General features: G+C 38.0%; 1 non-coding gene across 1 annotated transcript; it reads left to right on the top strand.

The window, feature by feature from the left end:
• The first annotated feature begins 22,140 nt into the window (after positions 1-22,140).
• LOC111762555 (U1 spliceosomal RNA) lies at positions 22,141-22,304 on the top strand. Its single transcript, XR_002795649.1, has one exon. It is a non-coding gene; the product is annotated as a U1 spliceosomal RNA (small nuclear RNA).
• Positions 22,305-22,504: the final 200 nt, after the last annotated feature.

Consider the following 22,504-nt stretch of genomic DNA (forward strand, 5'->3'; position numbering starts at 1 on the left):
GAGAGAGAGGAAGGCTGAACCCTTGCAGACATCACTGGCCATCTTGCTATAACACATGGCAACAGGTATTGGGTGAGGAAGTACCTCTTATGGTACCTTGAGCTGAACTCTTTAGGGCCTAGTGACCATTAGCTTTTACCCCAAATAAATACCCTTTATAAAAGCCAACAGATTTCTGGTACTGGTACTTTGTGTCATAAACCTTTGGGTGATTAATACAATACCCAACCACCAATACATTGCATTATTGTGAAATGTTTGGTAGAATTAGTGACAGCACATTTTTAGAGTTGTACTATTAAAAGTCCATGGTTTAATTACACATGCTTATGTAGTTTAGGTCAGGTCCATGGATTATTTTTTAAATATTTATTCTGTATACCATGTATCCAATGTAATATATCCCCTTTTGATTACATTCAGATACACACACACACACACATACATATATATATATATATATGCATGCTGTTAATTTTGCTCACCATGTTGTGCTACCATCACCACCATTATTACTAAAATATTTTCATCATTCCAAAAAGTAACACTGTACATTTTAAGACTTAATTTCCCATTCTGTGCCCCATTCCCTCCCCTGTGTAACCAATATTCTGGATTCAGCCTGTATGAATTTTCTTCTTCTATTTGTTTCAAATCAGTGAGATCATGCAATATTTGTCCTTTTGCCATCTGGCTTATTTCACCCAGCATGATGTCTTCCAGGTTCATCTATGTTGTTACACGTATCGGGACTTCATTCCTTTTTACACCTGAACAATTTTCCATTGTATGTATATATCACATTTTGCTTTTTCCTTCACTGTTTGGTGGACACTTGGGTTGTTTCCATCTTTTAGCAATCGTGAGTAATTATCCTATAAATATTTGTGTGCAAATGTCTGGATCCCTACTTTCAATTCTTGGGTTTACATCAAGCAGTGAAATTGCTGGGTCATATGGTAAGTCTATAATTAGCTTTCTGAGGAACTGCCAAACGATTTTCCACAGCAACTGCAACATTTTACATTTCCACCAATAATGAATGAGTGTCCCTATTTCTCTGTATCCTCTCCAACATTTGATATTTTCTATTTTTTAAATATCAGTCATTCTAATGGGTGTGAAGTGATTTATCACTGTGCTTTTGATTTGCATTTCCCTGATGGCTTATGATGTCAAGCATCTTTTCATGTACTTTCTGGACATTTGCATATCTTCTTTGGAGAGATGTCCATTCAAATCTTTGGCCCATTTTTTAAATTGAGTTGTTTGCCTTTTTGTTGTTAAGTTGGAAGATTTCCTTTTGCATACTGGCTATTAAACCTTTATCAGATATGTGGTTTCCACATATTTTTCTCCCATTTTATAGGTTGTCATTTTACTTTCATGGTAAAGTCCTTTAAGCCACAATTTATTTTATTTTATTTTTTAGGAGGTAACAGCAATTGAACCCAGGACCTTGTACATAGGAAGCAGGTGCTCAGCAACTGAGCTACATCTGTTCCCAAATGAGAGTTGTTTTTTGTCATTTGTTTGCTTTTGTTTTTAGGACACACTGGGGATCAAAACCAGGACCTCAAAAATGGGAAGCAGGTACTCAACCTCTTGAGCTAATCTGGTCCCCTAAGCCACAATGTCTAATTTTGATGAGGTCCCACTTATTTATTTTTTCTTTTGTTGCTTATGCTTTGGGTAAAATGTCTAAGAAATCTTTGTCTAACACATGGTTCTAAAGTTGATTACCTACATTTTCTTTTTCTTCTCAGAATTTGATAATTCTAGCTTATATTCAGGTCTTTGTTCCCTTTGAGTTGGTTTCTGTATATGGTGTGAGGTAGGTTTTTACTTTTTATTTTTACTTTTTGCAATAGGAGATCCAGTTTTCCCATCACTATTTGTTTCAAAGACTATTCTTACCCAATTGAGTGTTCTTTGCCCCCTTGTCAAAAATCAGTTGACCATAAATCTGAGGGTTGATTTCTGAGCTCTTAATTCAATTCCACTGGTCTATATTTTATCCTTGTGAAAGTACCATGCTGTTGTCATTCCTGTGGCTTTGTGATAAAGTTTAAGATTGGGAAGAGTGAGTCTTTGAACTTCCTTCTTCTTTTTCAAGGTGGCTTTAGTTATTTGGGACCTATTATTCTTCCATATAAATTTGATGATTGGTTTTTTCATTTCTGCAAAGAAGATTATTGGAATTTTGATTGAGTTTGCATTGAACCTATAAATACAACTAGGTACTTTTGATGTCTTAATGATATTTATTCTTCCACTCCATGAACATGCAATGCCCTTCCATTTCTTTAGGGATTATTTGATTTTTTTTAGCAATGCTTTGTAGTTTTCTATGAAAAAGTCCTTTACATCCTTGATTTATTCCTAGATATTTGATCATTTTAGTTGTTACTCTGAATGGATTTTTTTTCTTGATTTCTTCTTTTGATTGTTCATTGTTTGTGTATAGAAACACTACTGATTGGGGTGTTGATCTTATACCCTGCCACTTTGCTGAATATTTTTATTAGCTCTAATAGCTTTGTTTTAGACTTTTGGGAGACTTTTTATATAGGGTCATAACATTTGCAAAGTGTAAAAGTTTTAATTCTTCCTTTCCAACTTGGACACCTTTTATTTCTTTTTCTTGCCTAATTGCTTCTGGCTAGAACTTCCAAGACAATATCGAATATCAGTGGTGACAGTGGACATCCTTATCTTGCTCCTGATCTTAGAGGGAAAGCTTTCATTGTTTCACCATTAATTAGGATGGTAGTTGTGGGCTTTTCATGTATGTCCTTTATCATGTTGAAGGAGTTTCCTTCTATTCCTAGTGTTCCAAGTGTTTTTATGAAGATGGGGTGCTGGATTTTGTCAAATGCCTTTTCTGAGTCAATTGTGATCATCATGTGTTTTTCCTTAATTCTGTTATTGTGGTATATTACATTAATTGATTTTCTTATGTTGAACCAACCATGCATACCAGGGATAATATCCACTTTATCATGCTATTCTATTAATTGATACTAATTATTTTAATATGCTATTGGATTCAGTTTGCTAGTATTTGTTGAAGATTTATGCATTCACATTCATAAAAGGTTATGGTCTATAGTTTTCCTTTCAGGTGGTATCTTTATCTGGCTTTGGTATGAGAGTAATATTGGACTCATGGAATGAATTAAAGAGCATTCTCTTCCCTTTAATTTTTGGGAAGAAAATGAGAAGAACTAGAGATAGGTTACGGCAGTTTGATATTGCTTATGAATTCCAAAAACAGATATTGGATTATGTTTGTAAATTGGTCTGCTCCTATGGGTATACTAGATTATATTGGATTCAGATGTTTCACTTTTACTTGATTATTAAATAATGAGTAAGTCTTTTATTGAGCCATATCAGTATGACGCGAGAAAACAAGAAGGCAGAGGCATTGGTTGGAGTTTTTCATTCTGGAACCCCAGGAAATAAATACATGGAAGAGGCAGATATGTGAGGAAAGAGAGAAGGCTCCATTAGACATGGCAGAGGCCCTGGAAGAGAAAAAACTGTTTGCCTGATAGTTTACACTAGTCTTGCAGAGAGAGCAGAGCAGCTGAGCCAAGAGAGTAATGAGGCCCAGGAGAGAAATCTTATATATTCTTATTGATCTTCTGACTAGATGCTCTACCCATTATTGAGAGTGATGTATTAAATCACTCTAAATGTTCTATCCATTATCGAGAGTGATATATACTATCAATGTAGAACTGTAGATTTCTCCTTTCAAATATGTCATCATTTGCTTCATATTTGGGGCTCTACTGTTAGGTGCCTAAATATTTACATCTGTGCTTCATATTTGGGGCTCTACTGTTAGGTACCTATATATGTTATATCTTCCTATTGAATTGTCCCTTTATCAGTATATAATTGCTATATTTGTCCCTCATAAATGTTTTTTGAGTTAAAATCTATTTTATCTGATATTAGTTATAGCTACCCCTGCTCTTTTGGTTCTTGTTTCCTTGGTATATTTTTTCCAGGCATTCACTTTCAACCAATTTGTATCTTTGAATTTAGTGAGTCTCTTATAGACAGCAAATAGTTGGGCCATGCTTTTATATCCATTTTGGCAATCTCTGCATTTTGACTGCAGAATTTAATCCATTTACATTTCAAGTCACTACTGATAAGGGAGGATTTTCTTTAGCCATGTTACTATTTAGCTTTTTTTTTTTATCTTGTGCTATTTGTCCCTCACTTCCATTAATGCCTACTTTTATATTTATTAGAATGTTTGTGTTGTACCACATTGAGTGCCTTCTCATGTCTATCTGATATATATATATTATATTATATTATATTTATATATTATCCTTGTGATTACCATGGTGTTAAAATTTAATATCCTACTTATTTAACAATCATATTTGTTCTGATACTAATTTAACTTCAATAGCATGCACATATACTTTTCTTACACTCTCTGCCCCCTACCTTTTTTTGTTGTGTGTGCTTGTTACCATTTATATCTTTGTACATTGTATGTCCAAAATCATAGATTTATCATTACTTTTTATGCATTTGCATTTTAGCACCTGTAGGAAGAAATGGAGTTACATACCAAAGAATGCAATACAATAATTTTGGCATTTATAATTACCCAAATGTTACTTTCACTGCAGGTCTTTATTTCTTTACAGTGCTTTGAAACCCTGTCTAATGTCCTTTCCTTTCAGACTGAAGAATCCCCTTTAGTCTTGCTTGTAGGGCAGATCTTGTGGAGATGAACCCCATCAACATGTGTTTATCTGAGAGTGTTTTAACATCTCCATTTTTGAAAGGAAATCTCTCTGGATATAAAATTCTTTTTTTTTTTTAAATTTTTTTATTTTTTATTGACTTTGTAATAATATTACATTAAAAATATATATGTGAGGTCCCATTCAACCCCATCCCCCTACCTCCCCTCTCCCCCCCCCAACAACACTTGTTCCCATCATCATGACACATCCATTGGATTTTGTAAGTACATCTTTGGGCACCTCTGCACCTCATATACATTGGTTCACATCATAGCCCATACTCTCCTCCATTCCATCCAGTGGGCCCTGTGAGGATTTACAATGTCCGGTGATTGCCTCTGAAGTACCATCCAGGGCAGCTCCATGTCCCAAAGATGCCTCCACCTCTCATCTCTTCCTGCCTTTCCCCATACCCTTCATCCACTATGTCCACTTTTCCCATTCCAATGCCACCTCTTCTATGTGGACATTGGATTGGTTGTGTCCATTGCACCTCTATGTCAAGAGGAGGGTCAGATTCCACCTGGATGCTGGATGCAATCCTCCCATTTTCAGTTGTAATCACTCTAGGCTCCATGGTGTGGTGGTTGTCCTTCTTCAACTCCATCTTAGCTGAGTGTGGTAAGTCCAATAAATCAGATTGTAGGTGCTGGAGTCTGTTGAGGCTCAGGATCTGGCTATCACATTGTCAGTCCAGAGATTCAAATCCCCTAAATATATCTTAAACCCCAACATTAACTGCACCTCCAGCACATTAGCATGAAAGTCTTATGAAGGGAGATCCCATCTGAGTCCAGATTCATCACACATAAACACCATTTCCAAAGAGGGGCCATCTGCCCTGGTAGTTAACCCCATCGGCCATGACCATAACTCCCGTGGGTCTCTTTAGCCCTCAAAGGAACCAATATCTGGGGGTTGTATCTGCTTTATCTGTCTCTCTGACTCTGCTCAGTTGTGCATGAGGGCAAACCTTCTGCCAGCCTCCAGACTCTTTTTTAGAAACTCGTAGCCATATAAACTCATTTCTCCTTTCCATTTCCCCCTTACTTTAGGTCAAACAGCATTTTAAAGTCATGGTATTTTATGTAGACATGGATATTCTGCTGATCCGCATTGAACCTTCCGTGTAAGGTCATTTTCCAGTTGCATCATCAGTTGGTAGTTGATAGTGGTCCCTCGTTGCCAGGGAGGCTCATCCCCGGGTGTCATGTCCCACGCTGGGGGGAAGGCATTGCATTTACATGCTGAGTTTGGCTTCGAGACTGGCCACATTTGAGTAACATGAAGGCTGACAGGAGGAAATTCCCAGGCACAAAGTTGTTCTAGGCCTTGTTCTTATTTTGGGTTTGGATATAAAATTCTTGGCTTGCAGTTGTTTTCTTCAGCACTTTAAGGATTTCACGCCACTGCCTTCTTGCTTCCGTGGTTTCTAATGATAAATTGGCATTCAGTCTAATTGGAATTTCTCTTGTACATAACACACTGCTTTTCTCTTAGTTTTTAGAACTCTCTCTTTGTCCCTTGCACTCAATAGTGTAATCAATATATGATGGCATGTTATTTTTCTTTGTATTTATCCTGTTTGGTGTTTTGGGTTTCTTGGAAGTGCATATCCATGTCATTTCTTAAGTTTAGGAAGTTCTGTCATTTCTTTGAATATTTCTTCTGCCCCTTTCTCTTTTCCTTCTCCTTCTGGAACTCCCTAAATGCATATATTAGTGTACTTCATTGTATCCCAGAGGTTTATTAGACTATTTTTGCCTTTAATATTTTCTTTTTTTCTTCTCCCCAGCCTGACTCATTTCAAGTTCCTTATCTTCTGATTCACTGACTCTTTCTTCTGCCAGCTCCATTCTGCCCTTGAAACCCTCCTGGAAATTTTTCATTCAGTTATTATAGTTTTCAACTCCAGCAGTTCTGTTTGGTTCCTTTTTAATATTTCTATCTCTTTACTAACAATCTCATATTGTTAATTCATTGTTTTCCTGATATCATTTAGTTATTTCTCTGTTTTTCATTTCCTTGAGCACTTTTAAGATCATTTTTTAGAGCCTTTATTCAGTGTGTCCAGATTCACATCTTCTTTGTTGGTGTTTTCTGGATCTTTATTCTCTTCTTTTGGTTGAGCCATCATTTCCTGTTTGTTTGTCTTTTACTCTTTAGTTACACACTGTATATTTTGATATTTTAAAATGTTAACTCTTGGATTTATTTCTTGAGATGTTTGATTCTTGATTTTAAAACCATCTGCTGATAAGACAAAGATTTTCTAGAGCGTCAGCTTTCCTACCAGGAAAGTCTGCCCAGGGCAAATGCAGTGTGCAAGGATTTACCTGTCTTTCTGGGTCTCTGTCTTGTTCTGGGCTTTTGCTTATTAGCTATTTTGGAATTCCCCTGTTTACAGGAGTTTGATTATCCTGTTTCCCAGGAGACAAATCTCATTTCTAGGTGTTTGAAGCTGGCAGGCATTTGCCCCAGACTCTCATCCTCTATAGTTTCCTACACTTGCTTTGTTTTCTCAAGCTGTTTTTGCTTGGATGGCTAATTCTGGGAGGAGGGCATGGCAGAGAAGATTCTCCCAAGTCAATCTCTCCTAGCCAAAATGGACAGGGCTGCACAAAAGGAATACAGACCATCTCCAAAGTGCTCTGGGGTTGAGATCAGGAAAGGTGCCCAGAGCTTCTCCAAGATTCCCCATAGCTGAGATTCCCCAGCCCACCCAGGAAATGCAGCCCCTCAACTAACTCTTCCCTTCAGCCCTGAGGAAATGCAGCCTTTTTAAAGTCTCTCCCACCATAATTCCTAGCTGGACAGGTTTTGAAACAATGGCTGTTGCCACTATGTCCTGGGAAGGGTTGAAACAGTGGCTGCCCTCAGAGCCAGCCTCCAGTGATGCAAATTCACTAATCAAAAGCTATGATAAGCTGTACCCACCACTGGTCTTGGGGAAGAGCATTCTTATGTTCCTTTCTGTCACCCACAGCTAATGGGATCTGGACCCCACTGTGGCCTGCTGTAAGAGTGGTGGATATGTGCTGGGAGCTGTCACATGGAGGGAGCAATTTACTATTCTTTTTACTGTAATTTTTCAGCCTCTTCTTCCCACTCTTCCCTCGATGCTATGCTCTTCTGTCCTCTGGAGTTTCAAAATAGTTGTTTCAGACAGTTCTTTTTCTGTTTTATAGTTGTTTTTGTGGAAGGACTGAGTCCTGGAGTTCCCTACTCTGCCATATTCCCAGTTTCCTCAGTACTTGTTTTTTCACTTTCTTTTTTTCCCCTTCATTTCACAAATTTCCTTCAATCATTTTCAATAAAATACCTGCCACATCCCCAAATCTTAATAACCATAGTTTATCAGTCATTCTTTCAAGTTGAGGGAAGGTCCATGAAAAGAATGTTTAGGTCGGCATGTGATTTAATTGTGCAAGTGCATGTCCTTCATACTTCAGTATACAACAGGAATGTTTTTGGTACCCTTTCCTTTTCATCACATAGGATTCTAAGAAGGTGTGAACTCAAGGTTCAGATTAGGAAGTGAATGTGGCTCAAGCGATAAGGCCTCTGCCTACTTTATGGGAGGACCCAGTTGTTCAATCCCTTGGGCTTCCTGGTGAAAAAGAAAAAGAGAAAGCCCGCCTGCACGGTGAGCTGAGTGCCCACGTGGTGAGCCGAGTGCTCACGCGAGTACTAGCATGGTGAGCCAAGTGTCCATGTGGCAAGCTGAGTGCCCACACAGTGAGCTGAGTGCCTGTACAAGTGCCCGCGTGGTGAGTCAGTGCCTGCACAAATGAGTCACACAGCAAGATGATGGTGCAATGAAAGAATGAGAAGGGGAAAGTCAAGGTGAAGTGCAGCAGAGACCAGGAACTGAGGTGGTACAATTGACAGGGAGCTTCTCTCCACATCAAAGGTCGCAGGATCGAATCCCAGGAAATCCTAGAGGAAAAAGACGAGAAGAGAAGACAAAAAAAGAGAAATAGAGAGGATCATGCAGTGAATGGGCACAGCAAAAACAGCAGGGTGGGAGGGGGGAGGGGAAGAAAAAATAAATCATTATAAAAGAGATTTTAAAAATTAAAAATGCTGTTTCAACCAAGGACACTTTTATTTAATTATTAATTCATAAATGAAACTGTGTATATATTCACTACAGATCTATGGCAGTGAGTAATAAAATGACTACCAGTATAGTCTGGGGCTACTGCTTTTGCACCATCTGTGCAAATGCTCACACAGGGGAAAGTGGCAAGTAATGACTTAGTATCATTGTGAAAATGATTTTGACTTCATGGACCCTCTGAAAGTGTCTTGGGATACCCCATGAGTTCAGTGACCACACTTTGTGAATCTCTGTTCAAGATTATATTTGTTAGGAACCCTTGACAGATTTTGGAGTCCAAGAGAGCCCAAGAGAGCAGAATCTTTGTTTTGTTCATTTACATATCCTAAGCACTTAAAACAGTCTCTAGCACATGAAGTAATTACTCAAATATAATTTATTGAATCAAAGAAAGAATGAATGAGTGCATGAATTCTGCACTCCTGTCTCTTTCCTTCCCCTCTTCCCTTGCCATTCAGCCTCTATACCCAATTGCTCTGTTCTTTAGTTTTCTCAACTGTAAAATGGAGATAATATCAGTACTTAACTTACAGATTTATTTTAGGCTTTGAATCTAATAATTCATTTAAAATGCTTCACAGAATGACTAACAAATAGTATTTGTATTCCATTATTAAACATATACTAAGGATCTATAATTGTCTCAGAAAACAGGTTCTGTTGCCTATAATATTTCAGTCAAAAGAGAAGCATATCACACACATAAATTTAGACCTAGGGTAGGCAGTTCATGGCTTGGATGGTAGTTCCAGAATATCTTCAGGCACCCAGACTTCCATTTTTCTGTTCCAATATTTTAGCTCCGCGGTTTGCTTCTTAATTTCACTTCCTGGTCCAAAACAGCTGTTGAAGCTCCACGTATCATTTCTGCAATCAAAGGCCAGAAAAGGAAGCTAGAAAGGTGTTTTGTTTTGTTTTTTAAAGCGGTGCTCCTAGTTGACTCAACTCCTTTTAATCAACTTTCTCAGAAATCCCTCACCCAAATTCTATATTTCATTAGCAGTTTTGTAGTTGCATACAAGTGAGGCAGAGACGTCAGCCTTTTATTCAATATCAATGTACCTAGCTAAAAATTAGGGTTCCTTTATTCCTTTATTAAGGAGAAGGAGGAAAACTCATTGCTTCTGGTGGAATAGTGAAATAGGTGCTACAAAAATACAAAATGGTTCTAAGTGTCTGCCCTATTGTGCAGAAATCTGGCTGATAAGGATGCTACTTGCTTCTGCATGGAGATAAAAACTGTTTGACCTAGCACTGAACTCAGCACCTCGCCCTTGGCCTTTATCCTCACCAAAGGTCAGAGATTGAGCATCAGACTGTCTCTAGTGCCTCCACGGTCTCCCTAGGATCAAGAGATGGAAATTTATATGTGCAGTGCATCAGATGTGATTCAGCTACACTTATGACTAACCATTTTAGGCTGAACTGAGAGCACTACAGTCTTGCTAAGTTTCCTGAGTCTTATCCCAATTATATTTCATTTAATAACACTCAGTGAAATATCGGGTGGCAGGGGAAATGAAACTACATGCTTTTATAGGATCATTCATCAAGAACTAATTGAAGCTTTCATACAGTTTAGTGCTGATAAAACTGTAACAATAAACAATAACAAAATTCACTGGAGAAGGATTTGTTTTGCCGTGAGGAAAATGGTTCCGTTTCATCCTGGGATCCCTGGTTAAAAGAGTCTCCAATTTACAAAGGGATAAGTGCAGGCTCCTCTGCATAATGACAGGGGGGAAGCTGTGTCAAACGAATTAGCATTGCTCGGCTGGAGCCTTTCTCATCCAAAGTATTTGCTGTTGTGTGTGAATCGGGCAGGAGGCTGCAGGACCAATAGGATTTTTAAGTTTCTCTTTGCTCTTTACTGTTATTGTGCTTGAAGGGCCTCCTTCGTCATTTCTATCGGAAAATATAGAAAACTCTTAAAGTGTTCTTTCATAAAGTTTAGATTATTTAAAATCCCAATTTAAGAATTTCTTTTAGTTCTTCTGTGTAAAGAGTTACTAGTTCTTTGTCATTGGAATCCCTGTTCTTCCACACGTGGTGTTTGGGCATCTGGTTGAACTGAAAAGGAAGAAGAGAATGCACACCTTACTCATTCTTTTGGGGGTGAATTAAAGCCAATAGTAGCAAAATGAAATGTATGAAAAATATGCTGTACAGCTTGATGTCCATTTGCATAGACTCCTCAAAATGTGCTGTTATAATTATGTGACTTAGACAGAGGTAAGCACCATGTTGTATGTGAAATGACTTGATAACTGAAATGCTTTTTATGTAATAATCACTGATTTTATTGGTAAAATCTATTACCTAGACCCAATTTGACAATAAGTTATAAGATTGGGCTCTCTATATCAACCTTTTAAAACTGAAGCTCAAATAACATGATATGGACACAAATTTTAGACAAATGGTCATCAAATTATAAGGTTTGTAGTGTAATATGAATGGTCATCATTCATAGACACCATGAATATTGATGAATGTTCCTGCAAAGTAAGAAATCCTGGTAATGTAGATATGGTCAGATGTTATCATTTTAAAATGCAAATTTTTGTTCAAATTTACTTTGCCTTATAAAAAGTAATTTCTCTTAAGGACTTTTTAAACAGTGGCTCTCTCAACGTTTTAACACATCTTAAACAAATCAGTGACAAGCCTAACATTCCCTAGAATTAAAAAATTTTAGAGATCATAATCACTTTCAATTGGCTAAGAAACCAAATTAGTGCTTCATGTACTTCGTTGTCAGTCGCTTCAGTTAATTTGTAGCACCACTAATGAGCAAAGTGTAAGTTCATATCATTGTGTATAAGAACTTTTAATGTAATAGATGTGCTGTGTTTGGAGATAAAATAGATTTTATGGCTTTAAATGGTAGACCTTATTTGACTATCTATGTAGATATGTCAAATAGAATTTTAGAACAAAGGGATCAGATGATGGGAACAGAAGCAGACAGCCTAAATTAAATTAGCATGATTCTCAGATGCTTCCACAGTGGTTCTCAAAGAAACTAGGCAGCTTCCATCCAGGGCCTTTGCACTTACTGCTCCCTCTGCTAGATACCCCTTTCTCAATATTTCACAGGGTTACCTCATTTACTTCTTTCAGGTCTTGCTCAAAATGCCACCTTTTCAATGAGGCCTTCTTGACCACCTTATTTGTATTGCAATCTCCACCCTTCTAGTGTATACATCCTACAGAAAAATACATACCTTATTTTTCTGTAAACACTAATCATCATCTGTAAACACAATCTGATACATTATTTATTTATTTGCTTGCTGTACCTTCACTGTCTAGAGTTTAAGCTCCCTGAAGGCAGGTATTCTGTCTGCTTTTACCTTTGCTGCATCCTGGCAACTATTCCAGTGCCTCAACTGTAATAGAATTGGCGTTCCTGCCCTCCCTATCACACATACTTGCTGTTTGAGCTTAGATCAGTCACTTGGTCTACTTGTTCCTGTTTCCTCAACATGAATAATGGTGCCTGTTGTTTAGGTTAATTCTGCTGAAACTGAAATAATATGAATGAAAGCTCTTAGTCAGTGCTAATGATTGCTGTTGTAACATCAAGTGGCTTTGAGAAAGCTAAGGAAGTATTAGATTTTGCTTTGTTTATAAGAGAGGGAGGGAGCAGATGTGACTCAAGCAGTTGAGCTTCCACCTCCCACATGGGAGGTCCTGGGTTCAGTTTCTGGTGCCTCCTGAGAAAATAGAAACAAAGAACAAACAAAAAAAATCAACTCAGGGAAGCCAATGTGGCTGAGTGCTGTTTTCCTATATATGAGGTCCCAGGTTCAATCCCTGGTACCACAAAAAAAAAGAAAAAAAAAAAAAAAAAAGCTAGACTTGATCTTGGTGCATAAATTAAGGCTATGGATCTTTTGTCAAAAGGACGGCTATTGCAAATTGTTCATCAAATAACAATGCCCCAATCAGTTAATCTTGCAAATAAAAGCAGGCAGATATTTATAAAAATAGCTGACCTGGGTTAGAGGTGACGTTTACATGTGAGATAGGATTTGAAGGATGAAAATATAGGTGGGGTGAAGATGGTAGGATGATGGAATTACGTTAACTGTATGAGAAATAAACTGTTGAATATGGCCTCATCAATAATATGTTTATGAGAAAGGTAAGCTTTATAGGAGAAAGGGTAGTAATCTGAAGTTTATAATTTCTGATTTGGGGGTTAAGTGAGGATTAAATAAAATAGTGTGCATGTGTGCTAATTTTATAACAAAGTGCTAACACACAGAAGGTGCTCAAAGTATGGCCATTGTTCTTCATGCTTTTTGAATGACATTTAAAAATTCTAGAGTGAATCTTGAATTTTAGATAGTTTATTTTAGACTACTTTTTGAGATGATCATATAGTTTCTATTCTTTGACCTGTTGAGGAATGTATGAGCAGTCCTTGAATGACTGGAATTAATTTTTTAAATTCATATTGATTTATATTTTAATATTGGCTTTCATGTGCTAGTATATATTTGTGAGTTTTGCATCTATAATAAAATAGTAATTTTCTGCATTTTTAAGCTATTTAGGTAATGCTTTGATTTTAGGTCTATAAAAGTTTCACAAGTATTTAGAAAGCTTTCCTTCATAAATTCAAAATAATTATAATAATATTTACCCAGAACATCTCAGAGATAGAGTTATTTCAGAAAGTTCTTAATATCTTCTGCAATTATTGGTTTATTAATTTTTCTTGAGTCAATTTAATGACTCACAGTTTCAAAGAAAACCATCCATTTCAAGCAAACTTGCCAATTTATTAACATAGTTTGCTAGTGAAAATAGGATAAATTTTTTTGCTAAATATTTGTATATGTCCAACCTGTAGCCACTCTTTCTGATAAAAGAGAGAATTGCAAGAATTCTCTGAATGTTTGTGTATAGTTGTAATTTTCAGTAACTATCCAAACAAGTGGATCTACTAATTATTTCTTTCATAATATTCTCAATAAATAAAGGTTATTAGTGCTTTCAATTTTAGACTGCATCCCCTTAGATTCCAGTGTTTTAGTAACAGTATAAACTAATTAAATATTAGAGATGGGCTAGGGTAGGAGTGATGGTTCTTTCTGTTGGCTCAATTGTTCCCATTTGGAACTTTAAATTTTGTTTAATCTTAAATTTCCATTAAACAAATGAAAGAGAGGAGATATTATTTTATCTCCTTTTTCTTGAAATAAAAACAAACAATAAAAATATAGGTAAAGAAACAATAAAAAGCTATAACTAGGTCTTGCTACATAAATATATCTAGCCTCATTTCAATATTCATTTCTCATTTGGAGCTACAAGCAGATATGTGAGAGTAACAGAAGTGATGAAAGGATTGTTATATAATTAGAATAGCAATAAGTCTACTTTGGTCCATAGTTAACATTCTCTTCCTCAATCCTCAATCTTGAGGATTTTGGGATGGTGATGACTACTCTGCTTTTGACTGAGAGGGGCTTAGATCCCATGGGTCAGATGGATGTATCTGTCTTGTTTGCAGCTGTAGATATTCTCTGTTTTTTGAGATGGGTGTTGCCCATCATCATCCTTAATGTTAATTTTCCTGGGTAGGTCTGATGAACTGGAGAGTAGGTGTTGGCTGCAACTCTACTGAGATTGAGGGCTCAACTGGCATATGAACAGCTGGAAGAATTAAATCTCTGGGACATATTTTTAATGAGTATAGTGCTAATTATAGGTTCAAACAAATGGGGTAGAAGAACCATGAGTAGGAAAATTATAAGTGAGTCTAACTCTGATAGATTGGAGAGATAGGTTATCATTTATTCCAAAGTATAACTGACTAATGGGATGCTGATTTCCTGGAGTTGTCTGTCCTACCTAGTATCCAGATATCTGTAGAACCCTCAGGGATACCCCTGCTTGAGGCACTGTTTACTGTGACAGTCAATGAGAACCTCCTGAGCTGTGCAGAAATGTTACCTCTGGAATGACTTCATGACTCACTTTGAAATCTCTTAGCCTAAAACATTATTGGTATTTAATATTTCCTCCTTTTGGTCAAAGTCTTTTTCCAAATATATTGCTAATTGACACTTGGTAATAATCCTTCAGTGTCAGGGAGGTCTATCCCTGTGAGACATGTCCCACAATGTGTGTGGGCAGGGAGCAGTGAGATTTTATGCTGAGTTTGCCTTAGAAAGAGGCCACATTTGAGTAACAAGAGGTTTACAGGAGATAACTCTTAGGCAATATATATTACTAGGCTAAGTTCAATTTTACAAGAATAAGGTTCTTAAGTATTAATACAAGCATTACTATCAAGGCCTGGTGTATTGGTCTTTCTTCTTTCACTAGAAGACCTTACACTTATAAACAACCTTGCAATTCTCATCCTTCCCCTAGTTAATTGTAAACCCTCTTTATCAATGATTTTCTTTCTGGTTGATTTCAACAGTTTCTATTTTCCAACTTTCCTCAAGCTTGTTTTCCATGTCATAGATTCAATGTTTAGCATTGTCTAGTCTTCATTTGACCATTTCTAATAATATTTAAATTTTAACTATGGTATAATTTCTTCCCTTAATGTATCTCCTTGACTTATTCAAAGTAGATTTTATTCAGTCGTTTTCTTGTCTTATTTTATCTATTTAAAATTTGTAGTCTACTTGTTCATTATTTTTCTGAGAGTGCCTAATAGTTATCTAAAATTTTACATTACTGGTTAATATCTTCTTCCTCCATATATGTCATGCTATGTTTTTGTACTTTCTTCTCTTACAGATTTTTTTCACATAAATAGCTTATAAGGTATTTTTGCTTTTGTTTTTCTTTACCCACCCTTAAATGGGGCAGCATGATGAAGACCTGCTATCACCTGAAAAATAGATCGAATGAATTTTACTTTTCTCAGTCCACTTAAAAAATTAACCTGGAATACTGAAACAGAACTGGGTAGTGCTGGTGTATATAATAAGTATCCTTTAATTTATGCCAATATTTAATATTTCATAATAACATGACATTTATGTTTAGTGTTTAGTTTCACTGACATAAATCCTGCTTTGAAATATCAGAGCCTAGAATGTAAGGAATGAACCTAATCTGCTGTCTTCACATCTTCATCCACAATTCATTATCTAACCCACTGTATTCAGATTTCTATCTTTACCATGTCATGATCCATTAGCCAAATCTAGTGGACAAATCTCACCTGTTATTTCCTTTAAGTATGCAGCAGCATTTTACCACTCCCATCTTCTTGCAACCACTCTCCTCACATATATCTCCTGTCTCTTCTCCTATTTTAGTAAGCTGTTTCCTTTCCTGGGGCTTCTACATATTGGAGTGCCTCTGGGATTGATTTGAGGCCTTTTTCTCACCGCTATTTCCACTCACTTCCTAGATAATCTCATCCAAACCTTTGGCTTTAAATATACTGCACATGCCATTGAATTTCAAATTTTTATATTCTAAGCTCTCATGCCTACTCTAACTTCCAGACTTCCAAGTCTAGGACACCTACTTCTTATATCTTCTGAGATATCTTATAAATATCTCAAACTTAATACAGCCAAAAGAAAGATTTTTACTTTGTTTTCTATTTTATTTAACTTCTGCTATCAAACTCCAGGAATGATCTTTGTTTCACAGGAAACCGTCATTTACCCAGTTTTTCAAACTAGAATTTAAGAACCCCACCTCTATTATTTCTCCAATCTACCACTCAACTGTCAAAGGGATTGAAGTAAGTAGATCATGTCATTTGACTTTCCTGTTACGTTCTTTCAATATTTCCCATTTTTATTATAATGTTATTTGAACTTCTTTTCACGACTTGATTTAGGTCTAGAGTCCTCATTCTTCTATATCTTTTTCCAACCTTATCTTGAATCTTTTCCCCCTCAGTCAACATCTACAAAGATGATCCTTTTTTCTTTACTCTTCTTTGATCATTTCAAGCCCTTTTCCTTCACTGGGATTTTACTTTGGCTTCTAAAACTGCTGGGAATGTTATTCCCCCATCTCTTTCAAAGGCAAATTTATTATCATCCTGTAGTTACCAGTTTAAATACCATGTCATCAGAGAGGCCTTCATGACTACTGCATCTAAGACAGGTTCTCCAGCTTCCCTTGTTTTCTTATGGCACTTATCACCATCTCTAATCATCTTTACTTGTTTTTTTCAGTGTCCTAGAGGACTGGGACCTTACCTGTCTAATTCCCTGCAATAAACCTAGCTCCTAGCATGATACCTGCAGGTCCAGATAAAAACTCTAGAGGCCTTAAGCACTGATGAGAGGGTAGATACTTCATCGACCAAATATTTTAACAAATCTGATATTTCTCATGATGGTTGTTGTAAGCAAATAGCATGGTAAACTTTAGAAGGTTTCTCATGCTTTTGGTGATTCTACTCTTCTGAAAATCTAACAACCGATTTTTTTTTCATTGACTTTGTAATAATATTACATTAAAAAAAAATATATATATATATATGAGGTCCCATTCAACCCCACCACCCCCACCCCACCTCTGCCCCCCCCCCCCCCCCCAGCAACACTCATTCCCATCATCATGACACATCCATTGCATTTGGTAAGTACATCTTTGGGCACCTCTGCACCTCATGGTCAATGGTCCACATCATGGCCCATACTCTCCCCCATTCCATCCAGTGGGCCCTGTGAGGATTTACAATGTCTGGAGATTGCCCCTGAAGCACCATCCAGGGCAGCTCCATGTCCCAAAGACGCCTCCACCTCTCATCTCTTCCTGCCTTTCCCCATACCCATCAGCCACCATGTCCACTTTTCCCAATCCAATGCCACCTTTTCTATGTGGACATTGGATTGCTAACAACCGATTTTTAATCATCCAGCATCACATAATAAATAATGCTTCAATAATAAATGAAGAATGAGTGAGCATTGTAACTTCTCTCACAAAAAGAGGATTTCTATTGTGTTCTGATGACTTGGGATATGAAAACTGTCCAGTCCTTACATCAGGAAACTTCTAAAGAGTGAGTTATTGTTTCAGGATTTTACCTATAGAGGCTTCATCATATTTATTTGTTCTGAAAAATTATTCCTTTGTTTAATTTTCAGTCTTTCTACCTGCCCCTGTATTGTAGCAAGAAAGCTTTGTTATACTCCCTTAGAAAGTTCTGGTGCTAAGTAACAAGGAATGACCATATCTTGATATGTAATTTAAGCACTATGAATATGCACTAAAAGGGAACTATTAGGTACTGCCCTGAGATCGATATTCCATTATTGAGATTATTTGTCATAGTACTGAAGTAAGAGAAATCACAGAGGATGCACCATCATTTTGATCAATTAAATTATCCTTCACCAGGAGTCATGATATAGAGAAGTAAACCCTTCTTCTATGTATGGAATTCTCAAAACATCAAAGTGATAGGTTTTTGATTCATGTAGAGGGCTAAAAGTCTTTACAGTCAGCTGAAAATTGGACACAACAACTTCACTGCAAATCATGCATGTAAGACAGAGGAACTCGTGGGTAAAAAAAAAAAAGATTGGGGAAAGGAAGATGCTGCCTCTGCTTTCACTGCTATGACTTGTTACTTTTTTTGGAGGTTGTAAGAGAAGTCATTGAAGAACAAGGCTAGTCATAAAGTGGATGGCATAGAAAGGAGAGGAGGGGTTGATCTTGTATTTAAGACTGCAAAGAATAGGATTTCCATTATTTTGGGATACTGTTGGTTATGATTCTAACAGGTTGATTTTACCATTTACATTTGGATAATATATGGTTAATTAAGGGATCGTCTAAAGTTTTCTGCCTACCTACTACTAAGCCAATTCTAATAGTTAGATAATAGATAGCATTTTTGCAGGACATATCACCGCTGGTGCTCCAGAAGAGCTCAATGTCTCTTGTTCATGGAGGGTTTCAATTTCAAGATTATTCTTAACCTCAACATTGTCCCTGGTCACCCACTGTCTGCCTTGAATGTTAAGAAGGATATGAAATTTGTTTCCTCTCTCCCCTCAGGATTACAATTCCTAACCCAGGTAGTTAGATGTTGCCACTGTTCAGGTTTATTAAGGAGGTAAAATGGTTTTTGGCAGGCCATAGAAATGTTGTGTAGCAACATGGTTGATTTACAGTTACATTGGAAATCTACAACAGGATGTGTCATTGCGGTCACCCCTCGGGCTGAAGTGTGGTTTGCTGGCCTGGCGGGGGAGCGGCCGCGGCAGGCCAAGCCGCTGCCCCCATAATAGGGTGGCTGGTCGGACTCACCGCCACCCCTGAAGGGAGCTCGGCATGGGCGCAGAGTGCCCTCGGGTCTCCCCTTCTCGGCAGCCATGCTTCCGCGGCCGCCCCTCCTCCCGGATGGCGCCACACGATGCCTGTGGGGCGGCACCCTTCTTCTTCTTTCTCCCTGCCAGGCGCAGGGCGGAAAATTCCAGTCTGCCCTTTTCCCCTCCCCCGACAGCAACAACAGCCAGGCGTGGGTGGAGAAATCCAGTCTGCCCTTTTCCCCTCCCCCGACAGCAGCAACAGCCAGGTGTGGGCAGAAAAATCCAGCCCGCCCTTTTCCCTTCCCCCGACAGCAGCAACAGCCAGGCGTGGGCGGGAAACTCAAGTCTGCCCTCCACCCCAGCAACAGCAGCCACCAATCCCTAAACCCTGCCCCTTCCCCCAGCAACAGCGACAGCCAATCCCTAACCACCACCCCTCCCCCGTCCAGTACCGCCCACTGACCTTTCACCGGCAACCAATCAGAACAGGGCGTGGCTTCGACCAATCAGCCTTCCCCAGCCCCTATAAAACTGTTGCCTCTCCCTCAGTAAAGTGGACTTGCGTGTTTACCTTGTCTCCGCGGTAGTTCTTCTGCCGTGCGCCCTCCAGTCCTGAGAGCCCCCGACAAGGGCCTGGCCTCCCTTGTCCCCAGTTCGTCGCCTGCTTCTCCGGGCGACCCCTTCGTCGCCGGCTTCTCCGGGCGACCCCTTCGTCGCCGGCTTCGCCGGGCGACCCCTTCGTCGCCGGCTTCGCCGGGCGACCCCGTCAGCCGAACCGCGCAACCCCTTGTGAGACCGATCCCTCGTCTGCTGCCGGACCGACCCCTCGTCCCAAGTGGGACTGACCCCTCGTCCCAAGCGGGACCGACCCCTCGTCCAGAGCTGGACCGACCCCTCGTCCGCAGCCAGACCCCACCTCTACCGACTGAGCAAGCCGCTGCATGTCATCAATATGATTGATACATATAGGAAAGAATTAACAGATACAGCCACGAAGAAAGTATAGCATGCCTTTTGCTTTTTCATTGTTCATAGCTTTTATGGATTAGATATGGAAAAAGACTCATCTTACCACCTTCAAAAATCTTACAAGGTAACTTTGACATAGAAGAGAATGTAGGTAAGGTGCTTCAGTTTGTAAAGGAGATTTCTCATGATTCTCTTTTGACACTGGGATAGCAGTACAGGAAGAATAGAAAGTACGAAGTAAAACTAAACCACAGAATAAAGAAATGCAAATGTGTAAATTAATCATACACGAAATAGAAATAGAAGGTGAACTTATTTTATTGTTCATTTTGGTCAGATTCTATGAGTGGTTCCATGAGGGACAATATTGTAAATCTGTGCCTGTGCTGCTAGTTTCCCTGGGGGACTTGTTCACTGTTCAGAGTGAAGACTGAAATGGAGATGGTTGTTTCTTTTTTACAGCATCGATGCAGGTGCACCTTACGTTATTAATCCTATTACCCTACTGCTAACATTCACACTGATGGTACAAATAAACATGAGTGATTATTTGCATAACAATATAATATGTGATTTTTAACAAGGTTCATTTATATAAGATGCCCTCCTCCCAAGTTCAGAAAAAATGGGAATCAATATATAAAATGTTAAATTACCCAACCTTTCAGGATCATATCTATTAAGTTTTCTATGAGTTAAACTTGCCTTTGGTAATGAATACTGTCAATGCTTGGCACTTTTCCTAAAGTAAAATAGCAATTAGTGATAACAAATCATTTGACTACAGTTCAGAAGCCCATCATGTTTATAGGGAATAAAAGCTTAAACATAATCCACAGCTTTCCTAGACGCAAGCAGAATTCCCTCTTTTCTGAAGTAATCAAAAATTCTAGTTTTTGTATGCCTTCACACATTACCCGAGTATGCACTAGCTGTAAGCTGCTAAGAGTAGAGGTGACAGGGAGGCCAGAATATAATGAATTACGGTAATCCTACCAAGAAATAGTGGAAGCACATCCGAGGATTTCTCTGTCCCTTTGAGATTCAGTGAGATATATCCTAGAAAGGCTCCTAGGATGATAATAAGATGACTTTGCAACCTGATTAATATGGACATCAAAAACAAAGCTCAGAATCTAAAATCAGTTCAGTGTTATGAGCCCTGAGACATTAAGAAGGATATACTAGATGTCAGAAGGAAGAACTAAAAAGAAATATAAAGATTGATGTTGAGGAGACTCTATGAGTAATAATTTAGTCTTGTCTACATTTAGCTTTAAAAAGTTGGATGACATCCAAGCCTGAATGTCACAGAGACCATTATGCGGCATGCAGAAAGCCATCATAATGCCTGTAGGGACTTGAAACAGACCGAAGTGTCATCTGTGCTTATTTGACACTGAAAAGTTGGTTCTAAAACCAACATTCAATAATAAATAAGCGAATACAAACACTGAAGTATAATTCATAGATAAATAAGCAAGGGGGCAGGTAAGAATTGCTATTTTTTTGGTAATCACCCTCACGTTCATGAGGTTGTATGAGGTATTTCACATAAATACAAATATATGCCGTCATTTAAAGGACACAGTTCTACCCTCAAAAAGCTTTTATTCCAAAACAATTTACAATGTGAGCAGTGTCCAATTATAATTTACTATTAAGTTGTCCTAATTTTTTCCACTTTTGTTTTTCAGAACTTCCCATGCACTTTAACATATTTTCTCCTCTTTGATACTTTTTAAGACTGGAAGGGAGAGAGGGGCAAATATAAGAATTGTTTATAGAATAATGGAAGCTACAATATAGAGGATTATAGATCCCTATAACACATGGACCATAAAATCCTGACATTTAAAAGACCTGTGTATTCCAACAGAAAGAAAACATACCTATATAAAAACTACAATGCATTAAAAATGTTTAATAATGCGATTTTGTTTTCCATAGCACCAGTAAATAAATCTAGAAAGACTCTTGGAATAGAAGACTACTGATACTTACCTGGCAAGGGAGACATTATGGTTATGAAGGTGGTTCTCTCAGGGCAAGGCTAATCCTTTGCACTGGGGATCTGCTGACCCCTGCAATTTCCCCAAATGTGGGAAACTGGCCTACATAATTAGTGTTCATGGAGGATTGCCTCTGTGCATTCCCCCAATTAAAAAAAAGACTACTGAACTTGTAATGATATGTTTATTATTGCACAGGGAGACCATGTGTAGGAGGATGTGTGCTGACTCTATAAAGCAGCAAGTATGCAGAGGAATAGCCTATTTGATCAGTCGTCTAGATATTGACTACTATCTAATTGGTTTGGGTTAAGTGAACACTATTACAGAAGGTGGCCTGAATCATTT

The sequence above is a fragment of the Dasypus novemcinctus genome, chromosome 11, assembly GCF_030445035.2.
Source record: "Dasypus novemcinctus isolate mDasNov1 chromosome 11, mDasNov1.1.hap2, whole genome shotgun sequence".
Classification (NCBI taxonomy): Eukaryota; Metazoa; Chordata; class Mammalia; order Cingulata; family Dasypodidae; genus Dasypus; species Dasypus novemcinctus.